The sequence below is a fragment of the Sminthopsis crassicaudata genome, chromosome 2, assembly GCF_048593235.1.
Source record: "Sminthopsis crassicaudata isolate SCR6 chromosome 2, ASM4859323v1, whole genome shotgun sequence".
Lineage (NCBI taxonomy): Eukaryota > Metazoa > Chordata > Mammalia > Dasyuromorphia > Dasyuridae > Sminthopsis > Sminthopsis crassicaudata.
In genome coordinates this window covers 186,897,397-186,915,988 of record NC_133618.1, presented here as the reverse complement: position 1 = coordinate 186,915,988, position 18,592 = coordinate 186,897,397, and the positions used below count along the sequence as shown (strand labels likewise).

The window sequence follows — 18,592 nt, the reverse complement described above, 5'->3', positions numbered from 1 at the left end:
TCTGTCAGCATTCTTCCTTTAATGAAATTTATGTCTATGTGCCTTATGTAACTTGACAAACCCTATAAATACTCTTGAACAGTTTTGGATCTAATAACTTACTCCTGGACCTAATGCTTTGTGCTGTTACAACTCTTCCATTAAGCTTACATGACCCTGAGTGGTTAGACTTATCAAAGTCAAATGCCTTTTTCAAAAGACCAAGTTGGTGACTTAAAAGTCCTTCCTTTATCTCCTTTTAGTTTAGAAGGAAAGGACTTCCTTAAAGAGCCTTCCTTCTAAAGTTCTTTTAGTTGTCTTACAAAGCACTTTCAAAAACTCAATGTTTCTTGGAATCCATTATTATTCTTGGAGTTTGTATCTGAGTGCAAGACCATAACAAAGGTAAGACAGTCAGGGTGGAAATTGATGTTGATATTTAGAAGTCACTGTCATTATTTATAATCCTTGAATAGCATAGAAAAAACTGAATATCTAGTTAGTAAGATATTGTTAGTTAAATTACAAAGCCATGAAATTTCAAACATCTCTTCTTTATCTTCATCCTCCAAGATCTCTGTCCCATGGGGAGATTCTTCCTTCTTTTCGTCCTGGGTCCCCTTATTTGACTGAATTTATTTCTACAAAGTTTATCTGAAGGTCCTTTTCCTAGGTTCTATGGTTCTGCCAAGGAGGGTCTAATGAAATAATTCATGGGAGAGAGAAGGCTGGTAGGAATAACAATAATGTGTACATTTATACTTCAATATTTTAAAGAAATATAATTTTTCTCAATGTGCACATTCTTCTCCCTGTTTCTGACCCCAATATTTCAATGATAATAGAAGATCTTCAGATAATTTGTTTGGAGCCAAATTGACCATTTCTTCTTGTGACTTGTGTGGTGTTAAGCTTCTCTAGATTGACTCTTAGGCAACAATCACATGGTTTATCACTGGTCATAAACATGTATTTGAAGTGCAAGGTAGCAATACTGAATCCTTTTGAAAAGAGAGGAGCAAGAAATGGAAACCATTTAAATTTCTTCTCTTAGCTGCATCATATCTTATATGTTACATCTTTACAAAAGTGAAGGATGTGATTATATACACATTTATAATTTATATATTCACATATTATGTATATATTTGTAGATAAATGATAAAGAAATATGTAATTTTCTATTTCTAATCATAGGAGAAGGTGCTTTAAATCATTATTGATCAGAGAAATGTAAATTAAGACAACTCTGAGATACCACTACACACCTGTCAGATTGGCTAAGATGACAGGAACAAATAATAATGAATGTTAGAGGGGATGTGGGAAAACTGGGACACTAATATATTGTTGGTGGAGTTGTGAAAGAATCCAGCCATTCTGGAGAGCAATTTGGAACTATGTTCAAAAAGTTATCAAATTGTGCATACCCTTTGATCCAGCAGTGTTTCTACTGGGATTATATCCCAAAGAGATCTTAAAGGAGGAAAAGGGACATATATGTGCAAAAATGTTTATGCCAGCACTTTTTGTAGTAGCAGAAAACTGGAAACTGAGTGAATGCCTATCAACTGGAGAATGTCTGAAAAAAATGTGGTTTATAAATGTTATGGAATATTATTGTTCTATAAGATATGACCAGCAGGATGATTTCAGGGAGGCCTGGAGAGACTTACATGAACTGATGCTAAATGAAATGAATAGAGCCATGAAATCATTATACATGACAACATCAATATTATACAATGATCAATTCTGATATATGTGACTCTTTCCAACAATGAGGTGACTGATGCCAGTTCTAATGATCTTGTGATGAAGAGAACCATCTACACACCCAGACACTGGATTGTAGGAACTGAATGTGGATCACTACATGACATTCTCACTCTTTTTGTTGTTTTTTGCTTGCACTTTGTTTTCTTACTCATTTACTCTCTTTTTTGATTTGATTTCTCTTGTGCAGCAAGAGAATTGTATAAATATGTTTACACATATTGGATTTAAGATATATTTTAACATGTCTAACATACATTAATTGCTTTCCATCTAGGGGAGGAGGTGGGAGGAAGGAGAAAAATCTGAAACACAAGGCTGTGCAAGGGTCAATATCAAATAATCTGTACATATGTTATGAAAATAAAAAAGCTTTTTTTAAAAAAGAAATATGTTGTTTTCCCTATATCATTATTAATCTCAATAATCATTTCTTATAAACAACTAATTGTTTTCATACAGGAACTCAGGCTTTAGACAATATCAGAAAATTCATACAGGAGAGAAATTCTGTCCATGTAATGAGCATGGGAAGACCTTCAGGGAGAGCTCCCAACTCATTTAGCACCAGAGAGTCCATACTGGAGAGACCCTTTGAATGTCAGGAGTGTAAATAAGCCTTCATCTTATCTAAAATACTACAGAAGACCAGAGAATTCACACTGAAGAGAAACCTCATGAATGTTAAAAGTGTGGAGAAATCTCTAGTCAAAGTTCAAACCTTATCAGCTACTAGAGAATACACACTGGAGAAAAGTGGGTGTGGGAAAATCTTCAAGGGAGTTCTGGCCTTGTTCAGAATCAGAGAATTCATACTGGAGAAAGGCCTTATGAATGTAATGAATCTGGTAAGACCTTCTGAAGGAACTTAGAACTGAGACAACACCAGAGATTTCACTCTGGGAAAAAGCCCTTTGCATTTAAAGAGTGTGGTAAAGCTTTGGCTCAAAACTCTGAGCTCATCAACCATCAACAATCTACAAGAAGAGAGATCCTATAAATGTGATGTGGAGCAAGCCCTTCAGTCATCTATCTAACCTTAACGAACACCAGAAAAGACACATGGAGTTTAAGGTAATGCTATGATCTTTAAAATTTCCTGGAAGCATGAATTATGGCTGAGGACAAAAGATGGAGAGGTAGGCAGGTGGGGTTACTTCATGGTAGTTTGCAAGTGGGAGAAGCCCTAGTTCTTTGGGGGACATAGGGAATAAGGCCTAAATCCAGAAATTCAGGTTGTGGTTGTGCTATTCTCACCCAAACAAAGCCTATGTAAACCTTGTTTGAATACTGTGAATGTGAGATCTCTCTTGATGTCAGCTGAAGAGAAGAGAATGTGAAAGGGCCACTCCTTATTCAGGAATGTCAATAAAGTTGTTCCTGCAAGAAAAATAAAATTCTCCTCAAAGATTTAGTTAATTTTAATTTAAAGTTAAATCTAAGAAACAGATTAATGATCATAAATATTCATCTACTTAAAAACACTTAATATGCAATGTCACTGTACTAAGTTCCAGACACATGAGATTCTGCCATCAAAGGATCTATTTTCTTTCTCTCCCTCCCTCCCTCCTTTTTCCCTTCTCTTTTTCCTTTCTTTTCTTTCTCTCTCTCAGGAATTAACAACCCATATAGTGGAGTGGAAGTCAAAAAAGGGAGTTTTTATCAAGGTAGTTACAGGGATCATAAGGAGGGCTGTAGGGCAACAGATTGACATATCCTTTCTGTTGGCAGTGGTTGGGATTGAAATTCTGAGTAAATGACTGGATATAATATGAAGTACTGTCTGGAAACATCTATGATGAGTTAGGTGATTTAAAAAAAAATTATTCAATCACTTACCAATCAGGACAGATTATCCCCAGAATGAAATCTCAGAACTCAGTGGGTCAGTTGCTGGGGAAAAAACAACAATAATGAAAAATCCCCCCCAAAACAAACCAAAAGAAAATTTTTGTTTTGCCATATTCCATTCCCTTTTGGATAAATGAGATACTTTTAAAAAATTATTTTATTTTTAACTTATGGAATAAGATAAATATTTTCATAATATAATATAATAAAAAAAAGATAATTGCACATGAAACTACAAATGTATTATGTAAAACTTGACATTGTATGAATGACCACTCATTTAAATTTTTCATTTTGTAAATATATGATAAAATCATATAAAAATTTCCCCCTATTCTCTTCCCTTTTTGCCTTCCCTACCCTCCCAGTGGCCACCATTAGACACAAATGTCTGTGTGTGTGTGTGTGTGTGTGTGTGTGTGTGTGTGTGTGTGTGTGTGTGTTTCTGTGTAAAATCATTCTATACATATTCTAATTTGTCAGTTCTTTCTCTGGATGCAGATAGCATCTTCCTTTATATGTCCTTTGTAATTAATTTGGGTATTTAAAATTGTCAAATTATTTATTTGCTCAAAGTTTTTTTGTAAAACAATATTGCTGTTACTTTATGCAATGCTTTCTTAGTTATGTTCATTTTCTTCTTCATTTTATATCTATCTCTGTTTTATTAATCATTTCTTATAGCACACTGATATTCGATCACAATTACATAAGTCAGTGATGTCAAGTGACTGCAAGTCTAAAAATGTTTTTGGAAGAACTTAGAAAATAATTTTAAAAATCAAATAAGAGAGATTTAGGAAAAATCAGGGGGGGAAAAAGCAATCCAAGAAAATTATGAAAACAAAACAAAAAACAAAACCATAACCAATTGAAAAAAGAGACCCCAAAATCTTAAGAATAACTTCTTAAAAATTGGAATTGAATAGAGGAATCAAATTATGTTATAAAGCACCAAGAAATGATAAAAATGGGGGCGGGGGTAAATAACATCTCCTTAGAAAAAATAATTGATCTGCAGAACAGATTGAGGAGAGACAATATAAGGATTGTTGAATCACTTGAACATATTACAAAAAAGATTATTAAGAAAAATTGCCCTGAAGTTCTAGAACAAGTGGGTAAAGTAGAAATAGAAAAAAAAAAAAAAAAAAAATCTGCCATTCACTATTTGAAAGAAATCCCAGAAAGAAAACTTACAGCAATGTCATTGCCAAGTTTCAAACTCCCAGTTTAAGGAGAAAATACTGAAAGCAAAAATTAAAAACATTAAATACTGTGGAGATACAAATAGGATTTCACAAGACCTAGCAGTTTCCACATTAAAAAACTACAGTTCTTGGGAATTACATTTGGAAAAGCAAAAGAGCTGGGATTATAATAAAATTGAATATAATATGAAATTTTTTAAAATGGACATTTGACAATAGATATCAAGAAATCAAAAATAATTTAAATTCAAATCTATTTTTTTGCAGTTCATCAATGTTTTAAAATTTTAATTATGATTAATCCATATTCTGACAAACTTATAAGGCTAATGTGAAAGAATGCATCATAGAAAGTGGCGTACTGAGTTTGGCATGAGGAAGGTATGAATTCAGGTTATGTCTCTGATTCCTATGGGCTATGTCACCATAGGAAAATTCCTGAGTTTCTGTGTTCAGAAAACCCTCACAGACTAGTAAAGTAAATAATATTTTATCAGTTCCTTCATGTTATGGAGTTCCCAATACTTATGTAATCAATGATTTTTCATGTAATCATAGAAAAAATACTAATATAGTTTTGGAATTTATTTTTTAAAATGCTATTTTTACTGGCAATGGCACGGGGGAAGGGCAGAAAAAAGGAACTCATTCTAATTATTTTGCCCTTCCCTTTTCCTCTTCTCTCTTATTTCTAAATTATTCCATCCCTTAATCAAGCTATGACACCCAAACAACTTTAATATAAAGTAAGAGTGTGTAAAGCTTGTGGGATTTTAGAATATAATCTCATGGACATAAAAGTCATGAGCAATTATCACTTGATTCTATTTTGTTCGATTCTGTTTAATTAAATATTTATTGAGTACCTACTTTTTATAAAACACTATTTTAGATGCTTTGGAAAATATAAAGATGTATATAAATATGTGTGAAATATAATGATTGCATTGGAATTTTGAGTTCTATAATAAAAATTTTGATATTTTGATAGCAATAGGAGGTCTGGAAGATTTTTGAGCAAAGAAATTCCTTTTTCATGTACTCTGTGGTCCAGCCAGTTTGTTCTTATTGTTTTTTTTTTATAAATTATACTATATTTCCCATCTTCTTGCTTTGATACAGGCTGTCCAAAGTGACTAGAATGCATATCTTCATTAGTTTGGCTTCTTAGAGGCCATCTTTTCCTTCCAAACTCAGCTTAAACATAGTTGTTTTTCCTCTATTCTTGAAGAGAACCAGTGACATTGCAATAGTGATACCGTGACTGGTGAATGAATTGGATATGTGAGGCAGAGCTGTGTAATGTTGTCAACCTCATTTTTTCCTATAGAATCATTGAAGTCAAAAGACTGGTGGCAAGACAAAGGTCATTTCAGTATGTGCCCTTGGTCTTTCTAAATTAAGGTCTTTCTCAGGTCTCAAATCACCCATTCAGTGACTAAGTTCTAAGTAAGAATTGACACGAGTGTTGTATCACAACATTATTATTCTGAGAGGAGAAGATCTTCAGAGCCAAAAAAGAAAGTCATTGTTATTCATACCAATTCTAAGCTATCAATAGAATAAACATTGAATTTTATATAAAGACAATAAATATTTTAAATTCAATTTTATGACTATATCTTATATTTAAGGTAAGAAATGTTAGTATGTTGACACCTGTAGAAGATAAATTTGCAGAAAAGGAACAATTTTTTCAGGACACATTAGTGTGAAAAAGGTAATTGTATAGAAAGAAAGAATTGTTATGTCTACTAATGTGCACATAATCTGAACTTGCAAAGACAAAATCCAATTTCTTTCTATGTCACATTTCTCCAGGATAGCATCTCTGGTGATATTAGTATATATGTGCAGATTGAATTTCTTTTTAATTAATCCCATCTATTATAACAAATCAGTAACTCTTCTATAATTTATAGTCTTGGACAGTTGCATGTGGTATTAAGAAGTTGAGAGTTTGCTCACATTCACAAAAGTATTTTGGAGAACAAGAAAGGCTCTAACACAAATCTTACTGATTTCAAAGTAAGCCCTATATCAACTATTCCACCTGACCTCTCATAATGGATGAAGTCCCTGAGTAAATATTTGTTGGAGTGAATTGAATATGTTGGGTAAATTCTTTGAATAAATTCAGTGCACTGGGCCACATTTCCCCATGGGTAGATTCATTAGAATATTTGAAAGAATTACACAGGATGAGCAAGGATGGATGGGTTTGTGATTGGAGATCCATAGGAGATCTTTACTTTTGAAAAAGGATCTCTAAATGTAAATACAAATAAAAACTAAAGAGAATGCTTTTAAAAAAAGAAAGGACAATTCATTCCTTTGAGATATTTATATCCTAAAGTTTGGTAATGGTGACTATTGAGCCCTTTTTAGATGACCTAAAAGAATTCTTGTACAATTTCTTCTTTATAATTAGGCAAACTTTTCCAGTCAAGCCATGTAACCTGATGCTTAGTCTTAGGAGGAGTGGTGATTAAGTGTTCACACATATAGGATGTAATGCAAAAAGAAGGAGAAGTGATAGGTATGACTTTGGTAAGCTTATTAGACCTGACATAGCAATTAATTATGTCCCCAAAGTGCTGTGTACAGGAGTTCTTAAGCTGTGTATAACGTGCCTTATTAAATAGACACAAAAAGCCCCCACATAAAGAGTATTCCCCAGCCAATTTTATCCTTACATGAATATTCATTCTCCAAAATCAGTTATATTAGAACATTCATTTGTCTACAAGTACTGTCAATGATCTATGAATGTGTGTGTTCCTCAAAAGACCTTTGTAGGTGGGGTTGTAAATACTATTAAACATTCTTTTATCTCAAATGAAAGGGAATTAAGAATTTAATTCTCATTAAGTTAATGCATTTATTACCCAAAAGTTACTATGTAAATTTAATTTTCATCATAGTGTATTAGCAAAAGCACTGTATTTGTAGTCAGAAAGCCATGGGTTCAAATTTCAGTTCTCCCACTAAGAATAGAATGTCATTGAGAGTAACTTCCCCAAATTTCTTTCTCAGTAAAATGGGATAAAAATACTTATATTATCTATCTCGTGGTGTTTCATAGGTTTTAATTGGTATTTTATTGATCATTTAGTTCAAAGTATCAAATGTGATAATGTGTATGAAAGTGCTTTGTAACAATATAGTGTCACATACATATGAGGAAGGAAATAAGAATTGGTCAGATATTTACTGTATACTAAACCTTGTGCTACATGCTTTGTTCTCCCAATAACCCTGGAAGGTATTATTATTGTTGTTACCCCCATTTTATTGCTGAGGAAACTGAAGCCAACAGAGATTAAGTGATTTACACAAAGTTATACAGCTAGTAAATTTTCAAGGCTGGATTTAACCTCAGGCTTTCCTGACTCATGGCCCAGAACTCTATCCACTCAGTCATCTGACTATGCTTGTTCTGCACTAATATTAAAGTTTTTAAAAACCCACATCTATGTTAATTCCTGATTCACCAGTAAACTGCAGTCTTAAAAGAATTGCCTGAAGCATTGAGATATTGGAAATATTTAATGGTCATAGCTAGTATGTAACAGAGATGGCACTTGAATACAGGTCTCATTGCTTCCAAGATTGAAAACTTCATTCATTACACCACACAACCTCTCTATGAATAAAAATGTGTTATTTTATGTTAACAAGTAATGGATTTATCATTATTTTTAAATCTATTAATAAAGTTTTGAAACGATTTTTAATTTCTAATTTGATAAATACCAACATATAACCCACATAAACAAAGCTCTTTGAGATCTTCAATAATTTTAAGGTGTCTTAATGTGACCAAAATGTTTGAGAACCACTGGATTAGAAAATCTCTCTATAATTCCTTTTTAGATATATATTCCACAACATATATACTCCACAGTGGATATCTTCAACATAGAGAAGATCTAATCCAATTCCAATTGATCAATGATGGACAGAATCAGCTACACCCAGAAAAGGAACACTGGGAAATGAGTGTAAACTGTTAGCATTTTTTGTTTTTTTCCCCAGATTATTTTTACCTTCCAAATCCAATTCTTCCTTTGCAACAACAACAACAAAATTTGGTTCTGCACATTTATATTGTACCTAGGACATACTATAACATATTTAATATGTATGGGAATGCCTGCCATTTAGGGGAGGGGGTGGAGGGAAGGAGAGGAAAAATTCGGAACAGAAGGGAGTACAAGGGATAATGTTGTAAAAAAAAAAATTACCTATGCATATGTACTGTCAAAAAATGTTATAATTATAAAATTAATTTTTAAAAATGCTAAAAAAAAAAAAAAAAAGAAAAAAGATATATACTCCAGAATCACTGCCTAATCTGAGCATTAAAGTGAAAGCTGTGAAAACTTTGTAGATGTGATTCATTAATAGACCAGGAACATTTTTCAGTGGTTATTCCTCTTTTTAAAAGAATGAAGAATCTGTTTGACAGCGTGTGTGTGTGTGTGTGTGTGTGTGTTTGTGTATGTGTGTGTAGTTAAACAGCTGGGAGCTACTTTCTTAAATCACCAACCTATTCCTGCTTTCCTATAACCCTGAAAGATTACTAACATATGACCTAGAGTACTGCAAGCAAAGACCTTGCAATGTTGTTGTAACCAAGGGCAAGTTCATGGAAACAAAGATCATCATTTGAAGGGACCTTAGAGATCAATTAGTCTAACTTCTTCATTTTCAGAACTAAGGGAAGATGTGATGGACTGCTAATGGGATTGAGCAAAAAAAAGGTTAAAGAGCCTGAGAAAACAGCTAGCAACAGAACTACTAAAATCACTACAATGAGTTAATGTGACTTTTTTGACTAAAAAGAAAAATGAAGGAAAGGTAACAACTGTAATAACTCCCAAAGGGCTGTTGTTGCCTACAATAATTAGTTATATCTCTAAGTTCCTTTTTCAATTCTGACCCTTCCTTCCTTCCTTCCTTCCTTCCTTCCTTCCTTCCTTCCTTCCTTCCTTCCTTCCCTCCCTCCCTCCCTCCCTCCCTCCTCCCTCCCTCCCTCCCTCCCTCCCTCCCTCCCTCCCTCCTTCCTTCCTTCCTTCCTTCCTTCCTTCCTTCCTTCCTTCCTTCCTTCCTTCCTTCCTTCCTTCCTTCCTTCCTTCCTTTCTTCCTTCCTTCCCTCCCTCCCTCCTTCCTTCCTTCCTTTCTTCCTTCCTTCCCTCCCTCCCTCCCTCATTCCCTCCCTCCCTTCCTTCCTTCCCTTCCTTCCTTCCTTCCTTCCTTCCTTCCTTCCTTCCTTCCTTCCTTCCTTCCTTCCTCCCTTCCTTCTCTTTCTTCCTCCCTCCCTCCCTCCCTCCCACCTTCTCTTTCTTCCTCCCTCCCTCCCTTCCTGTCTTCCTTTCTTCCTTCCTCCCTCCCTCCCTTCCTTCCTTCTTTCCTCTTTTAAAATCTCATTGAAAGTGGCTACTGAGTGAGGATCTATCAGGCAAAGGGAAAAACTGTTGAGAATAGCTTCAATTGTAGAGATGTTCTTTTCTATAAACAACTTTCCCTATTAACAATTAATCAGTGCATTTATTAAGTACTTACCATTGTAAAGCACTATGTTAAGAACCAGGGATACAAAACAAAAAAAAAGGAAACCTTTCCTTCTCTGAAGAATTTTTATGGATCTATATGAACTCCAGGGATTTTCCACCTACTTGAGGAAAGAGCAGGATAAGAACATTAAACAATAAAGGGGGTAGGGGTTTGTGTCTGTCAAAATGCACACATTTACAAACTATGTTTTTGTTTTGAGAACTTACTGTCACTCTTTTTTATTAGTTAAAAAATGGAACTGTTCACAAAAACTGGTAGCATATATACATTTTGAAATTTAAATGGATCAAAACCCACTATGTCGCATATAATTAGTTTACTCTAGCACAGTGTATAAAATGAAAATCCTTTTGGGGGGGACTAAGCAGATTTCTTCTCCTTGATCATATTACAGCTAACCTTTTCTTATTGCATTTATCATGCTAACATGTAAAGCAGATGGACATGAAGTTACTTTGAGATTGAGCAAGGTTAAACCCAGTCAGAGACTCAGGGAGAATTTTTATATATTTATATCCTGGATAAGGGATTTTTTCCCCCCTAGGGTTCAGCTTGCTCATTTTCCTCTTGAATTTAAATCATTTCCCTCCAGCCAAAGAGATATTTCCATAAAGAATATTTTATGCTTTCAGCACAGGGTGGATACACTAATCCTGCCAGAACTATGAGTAGTAAGCACTGTACATCAAATCTGAGACACACAGGAAACGCTAGATTATGCTTTTGCCTCTGTGTGAATTTAAGACGCTGTTTCCAGAAACATGGTTTTGAATTGATATATGAATATTGTAGGACATGGAGGAAGTTATTGTTTTAGCCTCTGAACTATCAGTGACACGAATCTTCGAATTAGGCCCCAGGGATTTAGCCTTGACTATTAAGCAGTAGAAATTCCTTTCTTCCCTGGGTTTCTGTAAAAACCAAAGGCTGCTTCTAGAAGTATTGGCATAGGGAATAAAGAAAACAGTGGACTGAGAGTTAGGAACTAGTTTTCCAATCTTAGATGAGTCAATTTATGACCTTGAACAAATCTATTCTTTACATCAAACAAGTAGGCAGGTTTGACTAGATGGTATTTAAGGTTAAATTCAAGTCTAGTATTCTATGATATAATAAAAGGCTAGTGAGACAGTGATATGTATTATGTAGAAGTTTTTTTTTTTTTTTTTTTTTTTTTTTTTTTTAATTAATTGTATCTCCAGTGTGCTTAGCACAGTGTCTGGCATTTAATGAGTATTTTTATTGGACTGGGTTTTATGAGGAAAGAGTATTACCTTTGAAATACAAAATAGTTCAATAGTGTCTGAATCATAGATTATTGATTTAGAGGTGAAAGATATGTCAGAAATCATCTAGTGCAATCCACTCATTTTACAGATGAAGAAACTGAGAAGTTAAGAGACTAGCTTAAGTTTAGAGACACCTACTATAAGTAGTAATGATCACAATTTTGAAGAAAGATTCTGCTCACAATTCTGGGCAGGATTAGTGTAGTAACTGCGTGTTCTCTGGCTTAGATACTTACTGTGTGATCCAAAGCCTCAGTTTCCTTAAATGTGAAATGAGGATAATAATACTTGCCACAAGTTTCTTGGGAGGAAAACAAAATGTAAATGTAAACTTTGGTTGCTTTTCTTTTTTGGGAGGAATTTAAATCTTTATTTGAGTCTCATTAGTCCACTTTTGGATATTTTTGCATCTCACTATAGAGAAGCAGTGGAATATGGCATATTATATACTGAATTTAGAGTCAAGAAAACTTGGATTCAAATCCTATTTTAGACACTTAACTGGCTATGAGATCAGGGCTAACTCATGTCTTTTCTGAGCTTGAGACTTTATGACTATAAATTTTGGATATTTAAAACTTACATTTATTTTTTTTCCAAAACAATTAAGCTCTGTCTCAAGGCAAAGACAGATTTACAGGAAGATTTAGAGAAGGAAGAGACTCTAAGGTCTGTGTAGTTTAATCCCCCCTTTTATAGATGAAACCCATTGTTGAAGTGATTTGCCTAAAATCACATAGGTAAGTGGTAGAGCTATAATTCCCTTGACTCCAATCTATTGTCCTTTGCACCAAATGACACTGTATTCACATTGAGGAAAAATTAAGGAAAACACTTTGACCTTCATTTTTGCAGGAACTAATGATAATACTAACAATGAAAATAAAATCAAGACTTCAAAAAATGTTTCTCTGATTGACTCAGTTATGAAAGATAGTCATTTCTATACTCAGGGCATATACATCAGGTTGATTTTTTCAAACTAGCTTCTGGAGCTTAATGAATAATGAAAGTGCCTGTTTTTATGTTTCTCTCTAAGTTCATAGAGATTTTAAATGCTGCCAATGTGTCTCTGCTAAATTAATATGCAGAATTAAAAAACAGAATGAAATGATTAAAATGCTATTAAAATGATCTATAAATCTTTCATTTTAAGGAAGGGCAGCACACATATCCCATTATCCTCACTGAATAAGTGGGGAAAATTAGTCTCACTTCAATTAAATTTTGAGTTATGTGTATGTTGTTGGATGCAGTATAATAGCAAGGTTTTACTTTCATTTTTATTAAAAGACAAGAAGCAATACCATGAAGAGCTGAGGCTGTTTAGTTCTATGATGGACTAAAAGGAGAGTTGAAGGTAAGTATATGGATATTTTCTCCATATTAATATTTTGTAGTATTGAAAACCATGCCCCAATGTCGTTCTCCCACCTCCTACTCATAGATCAGGGCTTCAGTGGTCACCTGCTAGATTTCCCCTGAGGTTTCTGGATAGTTACAAGGAATTGGCCAGGGAAGTGTTCTAATACTGTAGCTCATTAGCTCCCACTGGTGATCCACATAATTATCAATTTATATCAATTAGCTAGACAATTAGCTTTTTCATAGAACGATTTACTGAGACAGTATAGGAACAAGCAGTATAACATTAATCCTCCCCTCCAAAAAAGAAAAATAAATAAATAAAAGTGAGTTCAAGTTTAGAGAGAACATGTGGTAAAGGTCATTTCCCCTTTCATCTTTATCCTGGAGGAAAAGATCATCCTTCTTATCGGTTTCCCTGTTTAGAGTTTCTTTCCATTTCAATCACACAGTTGACAAAATTATCTTCTTAAGGTATAATAATTTATAATTATCTTCTTAAGGTATAATAATTTAATAAGGTATAATAATAATTTGGTCACACCATTCCTTTACTCAAAAGTCGTTAGTGGCTATCTAATTATTCAGTGACTGGGTTGAAATCCAAACCTATCCTCTAATAAGTCAAGTGCTCTTTTTTCTATGCCATTCTGTTTTGGGCTCAGATTGGGTATTGAATGTATTTTAAATGTAATTATCAGCAGCACAGTTGCTATGGGCAAGTTTTGAGAGCGCTTCTTGTGTCCTCAGGAATGCCTGTATGTGGATAACAACCAACACTATATCAACAGGGTGTTATTTATTACTCTGAAAAAGGATACTTACTGAATGCCACTTTCATGGCTTAGCTGAGTTATGATTAGAAACTTCTAAGAGGCTGGCAATTTATTCCTAGGGTAGGTTTACTCACCAGAGAATCAGACCCAATATATCCACGAAGAGTCCTATTTTCTCCACTCCTTTCTTTCTACTATGGACATCAGCTTGAATAAAAATCTATTTGTTTTCATTTATTTTGTTCTAGTGGATGTGGCTTTTGTTTCAGAAAGATAATTCTTTGGGAGTAACTAATGCCTGGGGGGAACATTGATTGTGCACTACCTACTTTTACTTTCTTTTTTCCTAATTCAACATTCTCAAACATATTAACTTTTATAAAGGTCTATGGAAAGAGAGAGATAACTAGATGGATAAAACACTAGGTCTGGAGTCAGGAAGACTCATCCAGTCAACCCTGTTTGCCTCAGTTTTCTTATCTATATAGAAAGAAATGGCAAATCACTCCATTATCTTTGCAAAAAACAAACAAACAAACAAACAAACAAAAAAAAAAAAAACCTAAATGAAGCCACAAAGAGTCAGACACAACTGAAAATGATCGAACAAATAAAAAGTAATACTATATAGTTCCACTTATATGACAATGTTTCAACAATATCTTAGCCTGGAATGCCTTTTCCAAGATTCTAGTTATTCAGTCTATCTTTTGTAGCTCAATTCAAGTTTTATTTCATTCACAAAACTTTATCTTATTATCTTTACCCAAAGCTGCTTCTCATTTATCTTTCTCTTTTTATATTTAATTTCTAGTTTTTTCTCTATTACCATGTAAACAATAATTTTAAAATAATTTAAAAAATAATTTTGCGTTCCAAAAGGTGGTGTTCCCCAGCCTCAGGGGAAAAAAAAAAAGAGTACTGTATAGTATACTTAATCTATTCCATTGATTTACCATTTTATTTCTTAGCCAGTGCCTGATAATTTTGGTAACTACTTTGTTATGCAATTTGAGATCTGGTACTGCTAACCCACTTTCCTTCACATTTTTTTTTCATTGAGTCCTTTTACATTCTTCTCCTCTTGTCCTTTTATTATTTTGACCTTTCATTATTTTTTCCAGCTCTACAAAATAATTTGTTGGTATATGTAATATTCTCTGTAAAATATAATGTTCTCTGTTGAGGTTTTCTTGGAGTCTCTGGAGGCAGCCTTGTTTCATTCAATTAAGTAATCACCACATGAGTAGCCAGGAGTTAAAGTCCAAATCCTTTATTTTCTCCTTCAAAGTCTTATCTCCTTCACTTGGGGCTAGGCTAGTTTTCTTAAAGGCCTTCTGGAGTCTTGGTTTCAGTGGAGAAGTGAAGGTGGTATGAAATGGTATGAATGAATCTAAGTCCAAGGGCTTGTTCTTCAGCCTCCAGCCACCACAGAGGTGAACAATAGAATGAATCTGTCTCAGCCTCTGAGAGCTTCAAGTGTGCTTATCCCTTTTTGGCTTTGAGAGCTTCTTGCTTATATGCTGTACACTAAGTACAAACCAATCATTACATCACTAGGAAACATTATTTGTTGTAGGATTAAATCAATGCTAAACTAGATTTAACCATTGTTTCCTCAATTCCACTTAATAATTCCATTTGGTACCTTGTTTCAAGTTCTGGTCCATGACTTTATGTGTTGTAGGATTAAATCAATCATACTGAACCATGCTGAATTAGATAACTATTGTCTCTATCAATTCCATGACTGAGTAAATAAATTAGTTTAGTTAGAATTGTCATTTTTATTATACTGGCTCAGCCTATATATAAGCAATAATTCTCTAATTGTTAAAGTCTAATCTGACTTTATTTTTGTGAAAAGTGTTTTGTAATTGTGTTCCTGGATTTGTTTTAGAAGGTAGAGTCTCAGGTATTTTTTATTGTTTACAATTCTTTTTCTTTCTCTTCCTGTTGAACTTTCTTGGTTAAAATCGAAATGCAGATTTTTTTTTTCCAACTTAACTAAGTTTTTAATTGTTTCAAGCAGTTCTTAAATTGATTCTCTAGGATTCTCTAGTATATCATCATATCATTTGCAAGGAGTGATAGTTGTGTTTACTCATTGCCTAGTCTAATTCCTTTAATGTTTTCCTTGTCTTATAGCTATCTATCATTTCTCTAATGCACAGTATTTAATATTTGCACCAGCTATTATCCACTTTCCACATATACCATGCTTACTTAATTGAGGATTGTATAATGTGTTAGTGTGCATAATCAGTGTTTACTATGTACTTAACATGTGCCAATCTTTGTGTTAAACACTAATGAAACAAAATGAAACATTCACATATTCAAACAGATTACATCCTAATGGTGAACAACATACAGACAAATATGTATATATAAGATTTTTCAGAGGAGATACTACAAGTAGATTTAGAGTGAAAGACACTGGAAATTGGGGTAGATGGGAGTATGAGATTGGAAAGGACCTTTTTAGAAGAAGGTGTATCAAGGGCATATTTTAGGAAACCAGGCATTCTAAGAAATAGAAGTGAAGAGGGAGTACATTTCAGATATTAGATGCAGTAAGTACAAAGACACGGTGGCCAGCAGTGGAGTGCCCTGTAATTGAAACCAAAAAGGACAAAATACCTAAACTGGATAATTTGTGAAGATGAATCATGTATATGAAATATAAGGGTCAGTTATGAAGCTTTAGAAAAGGATCAATTTATAGCTTTTAATGTTAAACAGAAAAAATTGTATTTGATATTAGAGGCAAAATGGAATCACTGGAATAGAGTAGTGATACTGTCAGGTTGTATATGAAATATAAGGGTCAGTTATGAAGCTTTAGAAAAGGATCAATTTATAAAGCTTTTAATGTTAAACGGAAAAGTTTGTATTTGATATTAGAGGCAAAATGGAATCACTGGAATAGAGTAGTGATACTGTCAGGTTTTATACTTTAGAAAAACTACTGGTGTTTATATGAAAGATGGATTTTATTTTTTGAGAAATGGGATTAGAAAGTTATGATAACAGTCCATATGAATTATGATGAGGGTCTTATCTAGAGTAAGCTCTGAAAATAGAATGAGGATGGGTATAAGTAAAAATATGGAAATAAAAATAGCAAGATTTGGCAACCTTTTAGATAAGGGGTAAGGGAGAGTAAGGAGTTGAGAATGACATTGAGGTTGAAAACTTGAGTAACTGTAAAAATAATTATGTCATTGCCATTAATAAGGAAGTTTGAAATAGAATATTTTGGAGATGAATGATAATGCTTTCTCTTTTGCATTTTGAAATTGATCTGTATATGAAAAATGCAATTTAAATTATCTAATAGGCAGTTGATGATGTAGGGCAAAAACTTAAGAAACAATTAGAATTGAGATTCTTTTGCATAGAAATGATAATTAAAATCATGGTAGCTCATAACATCATTGAGAGAATGTGTGTGTTTGTGTGTGTATGTGTGTTTTTTCAGACACACAGAGAAAGATGGACAGGGACAGAGACAGACAAACAGACAAAGAGAGAGAGAAGAGTAAACCAAGATCAGAATTTTGAGGTTTATAACCAGTTAATAGTCATGATGTGGATGAAGACCTAGCTGTAGAGACTTGATAAGTATTCAGATACATAGTAGAACTAAGAGAAAATACCATAAAACTCATAGAGGAAAAAACATCTGTGAGGTGATCATACTACAGAGATATGAAAATTGGTAAGAACTGATAAAAGGCAATCAAAATTTTTTGTATCTTTAAAGAGATCCATTTTATCTGAATGAAAAAGTTAGAAGACAGACTATAAAAGTGTTAGGGTAGAGTGAAAAGAGATAAAAATAGTATTTGTTTTCTTCTAAGAGTACAATTGAGAAGGAGAAGAAAAATATAGCTAGGGTGCTAGGATCCAATGAAAAGTTATTTAGTTTTGGTTTTAGAATAGAGGAGATATGGATAAGACTGTAGACAGCAGGAAAAAAAAAACCAATAAATAATGGAGTGATTAAAAATTATAGACAGAAAGGATAGTGGTATGTATGTGGAAGTAGAAAGAAGGAGGAATGAAGAATTGGGGTGGTAGCCGTATGCTGGAGATGAAATGAATGGTTTCAATCAAGAATAAAAGTAAAGGGGTTGGCTGTGGCAAGAATTGTCTCTTTATTAGAAACGAATGAAGGAGGAAATAAAAGGATGATATCAGACGAATATAAGATGAGAAAGAGAGGAGACACCTTGCTGTCAGTGGAAATATAACAAAGTCATAGCTGTCTGAAACAAAACAGGTTAAATAACTTGCCCCAAGTTTACACTGCTAATAAATGTCAGTGGTAGGATTTGAATCCAAGACTATAATGCCAAGTCCAACAGTCCATTCATCTTACTATGTTGTTTTTCATGTCATTACCTTAAAGGGTTCATAATTAAGACCTCAAAAGATAAGTTTTATGAGAGGAACCTCATTATCAGTTCTTCAGGAAGTATTTTCTTATATGGATTTTCATCAGCTCAAGATTTAATTAAAATCATATTATTTTAAAAACAACAAACACAACAAAAACAAAAACACTTGTGAGTGTGAATCACAAACTTAGGGAATTATAAAACTCAATCCCCAAATATAGAAATTTTTATGTGCCTTTTACACCTATGTTTTCATCTCATTTGGTATATCTTTCTTCTATAAATATGCATGTTTTTCTGTCCTGTCACACAAAGATTGCTTAAGTCTTTGTACTCCTTTTAGATTTATGTATTTC

At 33.5% G+C, this 18,592-nt stretch overlaps 1 long non-coding RNA gene across 2 annotated transcripts in view; it reads left to right on the top strand.

Annotated features, from left to right (window-relative positions):
* The first annotated feature begins 2,551 nt into the window (after positions 1 to 2,551).
* LOC141553339 (uncharacterized) overlaps positions 2,552 to 18,592 on the top strand; it is a 150,575-nt gene continuing 134,534 nt past the window's right edge. For both annotated transcript variants that reach the window (XR_012485409.1, XR_012485408.1), the window contains exons 1-2: positions 2,552 to 2,829; positions 12,983 to 13,049. This is a non-coding gene — a long non-coding RNA (uncharacterized LOC141553339). The remainder of the gene's footprint in view (positions 2,830 to 12,982; positions 13,050 to 18,592) is intronic.